The following is a 9,472-nucleotide window of genomic DNA, read 5'->3' on the forward strand; positions in this document are numbered from 1 at the left end:
CTCCCTCCCTCCCTTCCTTCCTTCCTTCTTCTTTCTTTTTCTTTTTTTTTAGGGTCTGACTCTGTTGCCCAGGCTGGAGTATAATGGCAGGATCTTGGCTTACTGCAACCTCTGCCTCCTGGGTTCTAGTGATTTTTGTGCTTCAGGCTTCTGAGTAGCTGGGACTACAGGCGTGCATCACACCACCAGCTAATTTTTTTTTTTTTTTAGTAGACATGGGGTTTCGCCATGTTGGCCAGGCTGGTCTCGAACTCCTGCCTCAAGCGATCCACCCACCTCTGCCTCCCAAAGTGCTAGGATTACAGGCATGAGCCACTGCACCTGGCCTCTGCATTCCTTTCTAACAAGTCCTCAGGTGTAGCTGCTGCTGCTGGCCCAGTGACCATGCTTTCAGAACCTCTGTTTTAGAGGAAAGCACCTTGTCTTGCCCCCACTCAATGCATACACAAGAGGGCCCACTCCAGCCTGAGCTGGAGGGATGGTGTGGCTTACTGGCAATGGCGAGTCCCTTGATGCTGGCTTGCTTCTGTGCCTGGACTTTTTGGCTCATTTTCTAACTTATTCTGGGTCATTGTTGCTGTGGCTAAAGAGCAGAAAAAGGAGTTAATGGTGTGCAAGGCCTAGGTAAGTGGCAGCGATGGCCATCAGAAGGGCGATCTCGCTGTACCACCCTCTCCTCCCTCAGCATCAGACATTCCTTTTATGCTTGTTCTATTTTCTCTATGCCCCATTCATGTATGTTTTAGAGGACACAAAGCCACAGTTCTGCAAAGGCCTAAAAATGTTATGAATTACATCCAGAATACTTTTTCAGTTTCCTCTATGCTCCCTGAGCTCCCCCCAGCACCCACATTCTGGACTGAGAGTCAGAAGGACTTTCCACATAGGGAAGATGCCAGCCCTGGAGAGGAAACGGAATAAACACATTTGCTGATGTAGGAGCAGGAGGACAGCCTCCAAACTGAGGTCAGCATCGCTCCCCAGGGGCACAGCCTCAGAGCCACCCTGGCTCCTTCCTCCTTGCCTTTCGTCTGCCCAGGGACTAAATAGATGGCTTTTACCTTGAGCTTCTTGCCAAATGTCTGCCCTGTTTTCCACAGTCGACTCGGGCTGATCATATCTGCACAGGAAGAAGGGGGCTCATTCTCAGAGGGCTGAAGACATATATATGCATGACTGTGTGAAGTGGTGGAAGAAGGGGTTGCGTTTCTGTGAACAAAGCCTAAATTATATATACATATTCATTACACTGTAATAAATGGTCCTCACTTTTCTACAAGACCCAGATCAGATTTAAATCATTCAAAACAGCTACACTTTAATAAAGTCACTGGTGCAGGGCCTGGGTCACAGCCTGGCCCTCCAAAGGTACTCATAATATTTGTTGAATGAATGAATGTGTTCATCTCAGGATTATCTATCCTGATTTGAGAGGATCTGATATAATCCTGGCTACTCTCATTTAAACTGAGTTCCTGTTTCTTTTAAGGTTCTCAGATGAGGCATTAAACAAACCATCTTTCATCCTGCAGCTGGCTGCCCGCGGACAATAGAGTGGTCATGTGGCAATACAGAAATTTCAAAATTCCCCAAGCATGGGCTTCCTGCCCGTTTGGAACCCAATCAGCCCTCCACCCCATTGTTCCTGATATGGTCTGGCTCTGTTTCCCCAACCAAATCTTATCTTGAATTGTAACCCCCACATGTCAGGGGAGGGACCTCATTGGAGGTGATTAAATCGTGGAGGCGGTCCCCTCATGCTGTCCTTGTGACAGTGAGTGAGTTCTCATGAGATAGGTTGGTTTTTATAAGGGGCTTTTTCCCCTTTGCTCAGCTCTCATTCTCTTTCCTGCAGCCCTGTGAAGAGGTACCTTCCGCCATGATTTTAAGTTTCCTGAGGCCTCCCCAGCCATGTGGAACTGTGAGTCCATTAAACCTCTTTTCTTTATAAATTACCCAGTCTCAGGCATTTCTTCATAGCAGTGTGAGAACGGACTAATACACTCCCAGTCCTACCCCACCTTCTGATGGCTCCCCAATGGGATGCAAGCATCCAGGGCTACCTGCCCTTCTCTGGATGTTTATGTGTCCAGGACTCTGTAAGGGGAGGGCTGTCCTGTAATGACTGTGAAGGCATCCCTACCCTTGTAGATTCCTGAGTCTGGGGTCCCCTGCCAGTCCCCAAGCCTCAGAAGATTTGGGGCTTGAAAGACAACTAAAGAAGGGCCAAGGATGGAGGCCAGGGGTCAACAAAGAGCAGATGAAAGATGCTTTTAAAAGATTGATTTGAGCACCAATATGTAAAAACCAACCTGCCTTGTCCAGGGCCAAGAGTTGAAAATATGCTCTTCCAGCTATGCTTCTTTTCGTGCCTGGTTCGCCTTGTTTATTGAGCTCTCTATGCCAGATCCAAGGGGATGCCACAGAAGTTTAGGGATAGGTCATTTCTTTAAGGAAGTCACCGTCTCCCTGGGGAGGTAAAGCCATGTTACTTAAAATGGTTAATTAATATGATGATGTGGCATAGGCTGAACAAATCACTCTGCAATATACTGTGATATAATAAATGATTATTGTTGATATTAATGTCACATTTTTCTAGTTTACATTAAAATAAATCCATAACCATTCACAAAAATACTACAGTTTGTTTGTGTATGTAAAACCATGTCAATTACCCTCCCCCTGCCCCCATGGGATGTACTGTTCCTTTGTGAGATGTTGCCAATGGCCCTGGAAGGATTCCCATGTGTTGCTTCAGCAGATGAGTATTGTCTCCCAGGTCCAGCCAGGTGGAGCATAGTGAGGGGCACAGCTCATGCTAGATGGAGTTGGGCTGTGCTGCCTGTCTGGATTACATGGCCCAAAGACAGAGCCCCAGGCTTCCCTCTCTCTCTCTCTCTCTCTCTTTTTTTTCTCTTGAGACGAAGTCTCGCTCTGTTGCCCAGGCTGGAGTGCAGTGGCACAATCTCTGTTCACTGCAGCCTCTGCCTCCTGAGTAGCTGGGACTACAGGCACATGCCACCATGCCCGGCTAATGTTTTGTATTTTTAGTGAGAGGTGGAGTTTCACGATGTTGGTCAGGCTGGTCTTAAACTCTTGATCTCAAATGATCCACCATCTCAGCCTCCCAAAGTGCTGGGATTACATGCACGAACCATTGCGTCTGGCCTCCCTCTCTGAACTCAGATGCCAAAGTCATTTATCAGGGCAGAGCCCCAAGGGCAGAGTGGACAGGCAGTCCATTCGTCAAGTCTACCAAAGTTGGGTTCTGCCTGCTGCCCTCCCATTCTGACCCCTTGCCTGCACAAGTAAAAGGCAGTGTGACCCCTTTATTCTCTACTGGCTCTTTCACCATCTGAGCTAGCTCGTGGCCCAGCTTCCTTGGGGAAACCACTTCAAAAAGAAATGCGAGGCCCCCAGCAGATTTCTGAGTCAACCAGCCAAGGCTGCTGTGGAGGGAAATTGTGGCTGCTGACCTGCTCCAAGCTGAGGAGTGGGAAGCCCACAGCAGACTCTCTGAACCAAGGGAAGGAGCTCACATCCATGACCCCCTCCCAAGGCCAGCCCAGGTATTGACACATCCCCCAAAAGTACTGTACAGGCAAACAGGACAGAGTGTGCTACAAACATTGTATTATGAAGCAATATCCATCCCAAAGAATTTCACAAGCATGTAAGTAAACAAATCAGTCAAAAATCTGACACTTTACAGGATCAATGAACAAGGTTAATCTAAGTTCTCAAATGTTGAACATTTTTCAATAAATATTGATTTTGTTTATATATCTTCAATCCATAAGTATTATTAACAAGTCTTAGAAGGGTTATTGAAGACTAAGAATCAATACATTTTATTTATTATTTAATTGACTGATGTGTACCAAGGTGTCATTAACCTGAATAATGTTATGCAAAAGTCCATCTCTGCCCTTTCAAAGACAGTCATGGTGTCATCCTTGCTTGCGTGCAATGTCAAAAGGTGGATGCTCTCCTCATGCTGTCTTCACTGGGCTTGCCTTCTTCCTTTCCAAAAATGTATTCATGGGCCAAGAAGAGAAAGAAAAACAAGTGACTATGGAAGTGTGAGCTCAAAGTACCATCCAGCTGGAAACTGTCCTATAAGGCCCTGCAATGACCACTGGGGGCCTGAGGGCTGGGTATCAGTGGGGGTGACCAGAGGTAATCCCACTCTCTAAAACCTGAGACAGCGAGGTTACTGCCAGGAGAAGCCCTAGTCCGTACTCTAATGTAGACCATTGACAAATTCAGCTCTTTGCTATGGGGGTTGCAAGTTCCTTGCACAGCCTATGATGTATGATGGCTCATGCCAGTGGGTGTAGGCACTAGATTAGGACCACCAGGTCAAATGTTGATGCCTAGTTCAGTTTGAATTTTAGATAAACAACCATTTCTTAGCGTAAGTATTATACCATACTTAGCAAATATTCCACACTTGGGATATACTTATGCTAAAAAAGTATTTCTTGTTTATCTGGTATTGTTTACTACATTGAACTGAGTGCCTTGTATATTTTCACTTGCTAAATCTGGCAACTGTATACCAGGTGACTTGGGGCCATTGTGGGACACATCCAGGATGCTGGTAACAAGCACCCAGCCTGGCCAGGCCTCCCCAGACATTTGGGGAAGGGTAGTGCCACTGGTCAGGTGGCCACTTGAGTGACCTCTCAGTTAACAGGCCCATTTAATTCATTCCACGAGTGAGATGTCATCATGCTGGCATTTCATTTCAGACACAGGAAGCATTTCAGTTGGATAAAAGTAAACACCAGCCAAATGTAATGTGAAGATTAAGATTGGTAAACTGAGTCTAGATGCTTTATATCAAATGTGTGATTGTTTCTTGGTTTGAGGCCACAGATGTCAAACATTTAATAGAAGGACTTAAAAGAGAGAGAATTTTTACCATTAACTTGATTTCTCCTGTGAATTGGGAAAGACTGTCATTATTTTATCTGATAAGCAGAACATACTCATTCTAACTGGAAGAATGTCAAGAACCCACCAGGACACATCTTGTTAACACAGGCTGGAAACGCAGATGGTGGCCCGAGAAGGTGACCTGGGGGAGCCAGCAGGGCAAGCTTCAGGCAGAACTGAACAGTTGATGAGGGCCATGAGATGGGGCAATCAGCGGAGGAGGGGAGGGCCCAAGGACGCACAGCACCTATAAGAGGTGAGAGAGCGTGAGAGGGCATGTGTGTGTGTGAGCGTGTGTGAGAATATGAGTGTGTGTGGGTGTGTGAGGGAGAACAAGAGAGCGTGTGTGTGTGTGTAAATGAGTGTGTGTGTTTGAGAGTGTGTGTGAAAGACAGAGACAATGAGAGTATGAGCATGTGAGTGTGTGTGTTTGAGAGTGTGAGTGTGTGAGACAGAAAGAGAGCGAGAGTGTGTGTGTGTGTGTGTGTGTGTGTGGTGTTGGAGGCACTCTGGAGCATGCAGAGTCCATTACGAGTGTGCAGCAGGTTCCAGGCATGCTCAAACTTGGGAGCGGCGGGAGCTGGGGATCAATAACCCAGGGGAAAGCTGGGTCTGCTGCCATGGCCTGTGCACAGGAGGCACCTCTACTGGGAGCAGGCAGGACCTGTCTGAAAGGTTGAAGGCTCAGGCTGAGAAGCAGGGGCTGATCACCCTGGGAGAAGCCTGTCAGATGAGTAGGGCCCAGTTGGAAGTGGTTGGGGCCTGTCTGGTTGGTTGGGGCCTTCTTGGCCCCTGACCAGATATGAAGGGACAGTGAGGGCAGGAATGAAGTGGCCAGAGAGGGCCAGGAATGCATCTCTGGGTGGACAGAGGTGCTGGGAGCTATGTTGTCTGGCATAGGCTGTTATTATGCAGGATGGAAATTTAGCTCCTACCTCTACCTGCTGTTGGCCAATCAGCCAGATGTCTCCCATCAATACTAGGCCTGACAGCGGGCTCTCGCACGAATCATATCTTTTTGGACGAATCGTCTCTCTTCTTGGAAGCTGCTTTCTCATCAGCCCAAATGACAGGACCCAGACAGTTGCAGTTTGGTGTGCTTGGGGAAGTCACAGTCTCTTGCCTGGATGGGCTGGCTGATCATAGCAATTGGCATGGATCCACAGGCAGTCCCTGAGCCTAGAATGTCTACATGCAGGATCACCTGCCTTGGCCCTGCATCTCACCATAGTGCCTGAGACTCGGGCACACGTCACACCAGTCCTGCCTCACCTTTCTCAGTGTTTAATCAAGGGAGTCTGAAAGTGAAAATAACTGGCAAGAAAAGTGAAACTGCCTCTCCTCTGTCCCTGGGGGAAGGGACAAGGAGCAAGCAGCAAGCCTAAGTGGCAGAGGAGGTAAAGGTCATTTTGTGCCCCTTGAAACGGAAACCCAGAGGAACCTTTGTGACTTCCTCATTCCTAGTCTCATCAGTTGTTCCTGAATGGCTCTGGTTCCTGGAACACAGCAGGCCCAAAGACTATCATTAGAGCCCTGTCAGCCAGGTGACCCTGGTGGCCTGCCCCACCCATTCTATATGAAGTTCAGCTGAGCTGCTGAAGGCGCACAGAGTGGCTGCATACACGAGCCATGGGCAGAATCACATACACGATTGGGCATGCGTGGCCATGCACAGGATCACACACGCCTGTGTACATGCATCCATCCTGAGGTGTACACAGCTGGGGACACCCTCACCCACAGCTCTCTGACACCCCCCCCCAACACACACACAGCTTTCCCTAGGTACAAGCTCACATAGACACACATAAACATGCTTCCCCCCACCAGCCCTGCCTGTGTAGCATCTCTCCTGGCACAAACACACAGGTGCCCATGGCCATGGGGCATAGGACGCTCTTGCATGTACACCTTTTCCTGTCCACATACATGCCCACTTACTCAGTTCACAGACACACAGCCAGCTGTGCAACTTCACTGCTGCCATCAAGCCACGGGGGTGCTGCTGTGACTTGATGTCGGCAGTGAAGCTGCACAGCTGGCTGCGTGTCCTCTGGACAAGAACACCAGCTTCCCCCTCCCCTCCAGTCCTGAAATGGCCTCCACCACCTCTCTGTTGTCCAGCAGAGCAGTGCCCCATAAATGCATTTTGTCTAGTTTGCACTGACCCAAAGGGCGCTTGAGATCCAGGCCCTTCAAAGCTCAAGCCAGCCATTTGCCGGCGCTTTTCCCATGTGGATTTAAATGCAGAGTGGCTACCTGGGCTCTCTGGTATTGAGAAAGTTTTCATTTCCATGCTAGAGAGGCCCTTCCAAGCTGCAATAAACACAGGCACACTCCAGTTACTTTGAGTCATGAATGTTTATTGTAAAGGAGAAAGGACAGACAGGCGGGCAGGATGCCATCAGTGCAGTTAGGACCTAGGGTTTAAGATTCATTCATAGGCAGCCTTAACAATGATGATAGCAGGCAATTGTTGAGCACTTTCTCTTCCTGGGTGCTAGGCATGGTGCCAGATACTCTGTGTGCTTTATCCTGGATGCTGGCAACAGTCTTACAGAATAGGTTGTCATCATCATTCCAATTTGAGGAGGACGTTGCAGCTTGGAGAGGTTTGTAACTTACTTGCCCAAGTGCCATAGCTAGTAAGTTCAGGGCTAGGGTGCAAACCTAGCTGTCAGGAACCCATCAATGTACCCCAGGAAAACCACTCTGTAGAGGAGACCCCTCCATCCTGCTACTGCCCAGATGCTGGCATCCACGGCCCCTGCCCTGGGGGATCTGTCATTCTTATGACACAGCTTCCCTTTGTGTCTCTCTCTGCTTCCCACTCTCCTTCTCTGCTTCTCACTCTGTGTGTCCCCAATTGAAAACTCCCTGACCAGACCTTCAAGGTCAGTTGGATTCCAGCCAGTGTGGAACCACTCTGAGGCAAAGGAAAGAAAACACTTGACTAGCTAAACCCACGTGCCTGGGGCTGCTTCACTAGCTAGTGGCTGCCTTCGGGTGGGACAGTCAGCTGCCATCCGGGCCGCAGCTCACGGTCCATATAGGACCCCTGTGGGTGGAACAGACATCTACAGACCACAGAATGTCTGGTGTGCTTTCAAACGCTGTTATTGGAAATCTTTACTGAACATGTTTCTTATGTTCCTGACTTTGTAAGAATTATATAGTACACATAATCGAACTTTTACAAATTGGTCTGGATTGTATGAATCCCAGGATATCATTCTGAATTCCAATTGGATCAGGCTACAAAAGTAGGAGGTATGGAGAACTATTTTGTGGTGACAACCAGGAAATTCCCTAAACATCTTTTAAAAATACATTCTTGCTTGGTTATTTGCCCTTGTTTTAATGTAGAGGCAACAATGAGAAGGAAAAGTCCCTGGCAATGGGCTCCAGGGAACTTCGGCTTCATGGTGGAAGCTGCAAACGCAGGCAGGCCCCGGCAGATGTGGCTCTCTTCTCCCAGGTGCTTCCAGGCAGGCTGCTGAGAACCATCTGCCCTGAGGGGCTTCCAGAGACTCCTCAAACATGTGGGTTCCAGGCCAGCTCCTTTGTTGCCTCCCTTCCCTGGGGCCGCCTCCACTGATAGAGGACAGAAGATGGATGTCTCTGGTCGCTCCAGCCCCACAACACCCACAAACACAGGCTGCTGATCCACTCTGGGAACTGTCAGGAAAAGCCCCATTTTCATTTGATCCTTCACACAAATAGATTAGAGGCCACAGACCTTGACGTCTGGGCATTGTTCAGCTTCTGTTAGAAAACATCCATATTTAGGGCGGTTGGGAGAGGCACGAAGGAGGGAGCAAGGGTCTAAAACATTCACTGAGAAGACTTGACCAGGACTGAAAATTCACACCCAAAGCTAAAGTCTGAACTCTGAGCGCCATCCTACGTCAAAAACGATTCCCTGTGGACCTGAAACACCCAGAGCCAGCAGCTACTGGAGAGTGAATGCTTTTCCAGGATCATCAGCTCCTTTTGGGCTCATCCCTCCACACTGACTGAGCTTGGGTGGCTGACCTTTCGTTTTCTTATATGTGGGAGGCAATTGAGAGCAAGGCGGTGGGGCTGGAATTCAAACCCCTCCCCCCATGGCCCCAGGGTGTGTCCACGTGGGGCTGCCAGATACACAGGGAAGGACAGAAGAGCTGGGGAATGTTGACTCTGGATTTTTGGCAGCCTGGGTCCTCCCTTTTTCCTAAATCAGGACCCAGTCAAATAAGGAGATTGCCTCTGACCATGTGCTGCAGCTTGACAATAATATGACAATAGACCAAAACCCACAGTTACTCCAGGCAAACCTAGATTTTTAAGGGGAGTTTATGTGGGTGGCCTTATTTTACTGAGAAAAACCTTGTTTTGTTTATATTTTCCCCCTTACTTTGCAGAAGAAATAAGATCCCTTCTAACAAGGCTGCAGGTGATTTCTACTTCTCACTTGACTTGGAAACTCTTCCAAGAGCATTGATCTTCCCAGTGTTGACATGTTGGTCTTGTTCTCCTGACCTTTAGC

General features: G+C 48.5%; 1 long non-coding RNA gene across 1 annotated transcript; it reads right to left on the reverse strand.

Annotated features, from left to right (window-relative positions):
• Positions 1-3,616: 3,616 nt before the first annotated feature.
• Positions 3,617-6,120, reverse strand: LOC116418643. Its single transcript, XR_004228747.1, has 2 exons — positions 5,880-6,120; positions 3,617-4,022 (listed from the first exon to the last, which is right to left on the reverse strand). It is a non-coding gene; the product is annotated as an uncharacterized LOC116418643 (long non-coding RNA).
• Between the last annotated feature and the right edge of the window lie 3,352 nt (positions 6,121-9,472).

This window comes from Piliocolobus tephrosceles, chromosome 2 (assembly GCF_002776525.5).
Source record: "Piliocolobus tephrosceles isolate RC106 chromosome 2, ASM277652v3, whole genome shotgun sequence".
In the NCBI taxonomy this organism is placed as follows: Eukaryota; Metazoa; Chordata; class Mammalia; order Primates; family Cercopithecidae; genus Piliocolobus; species Piliocolobus tephrosceles.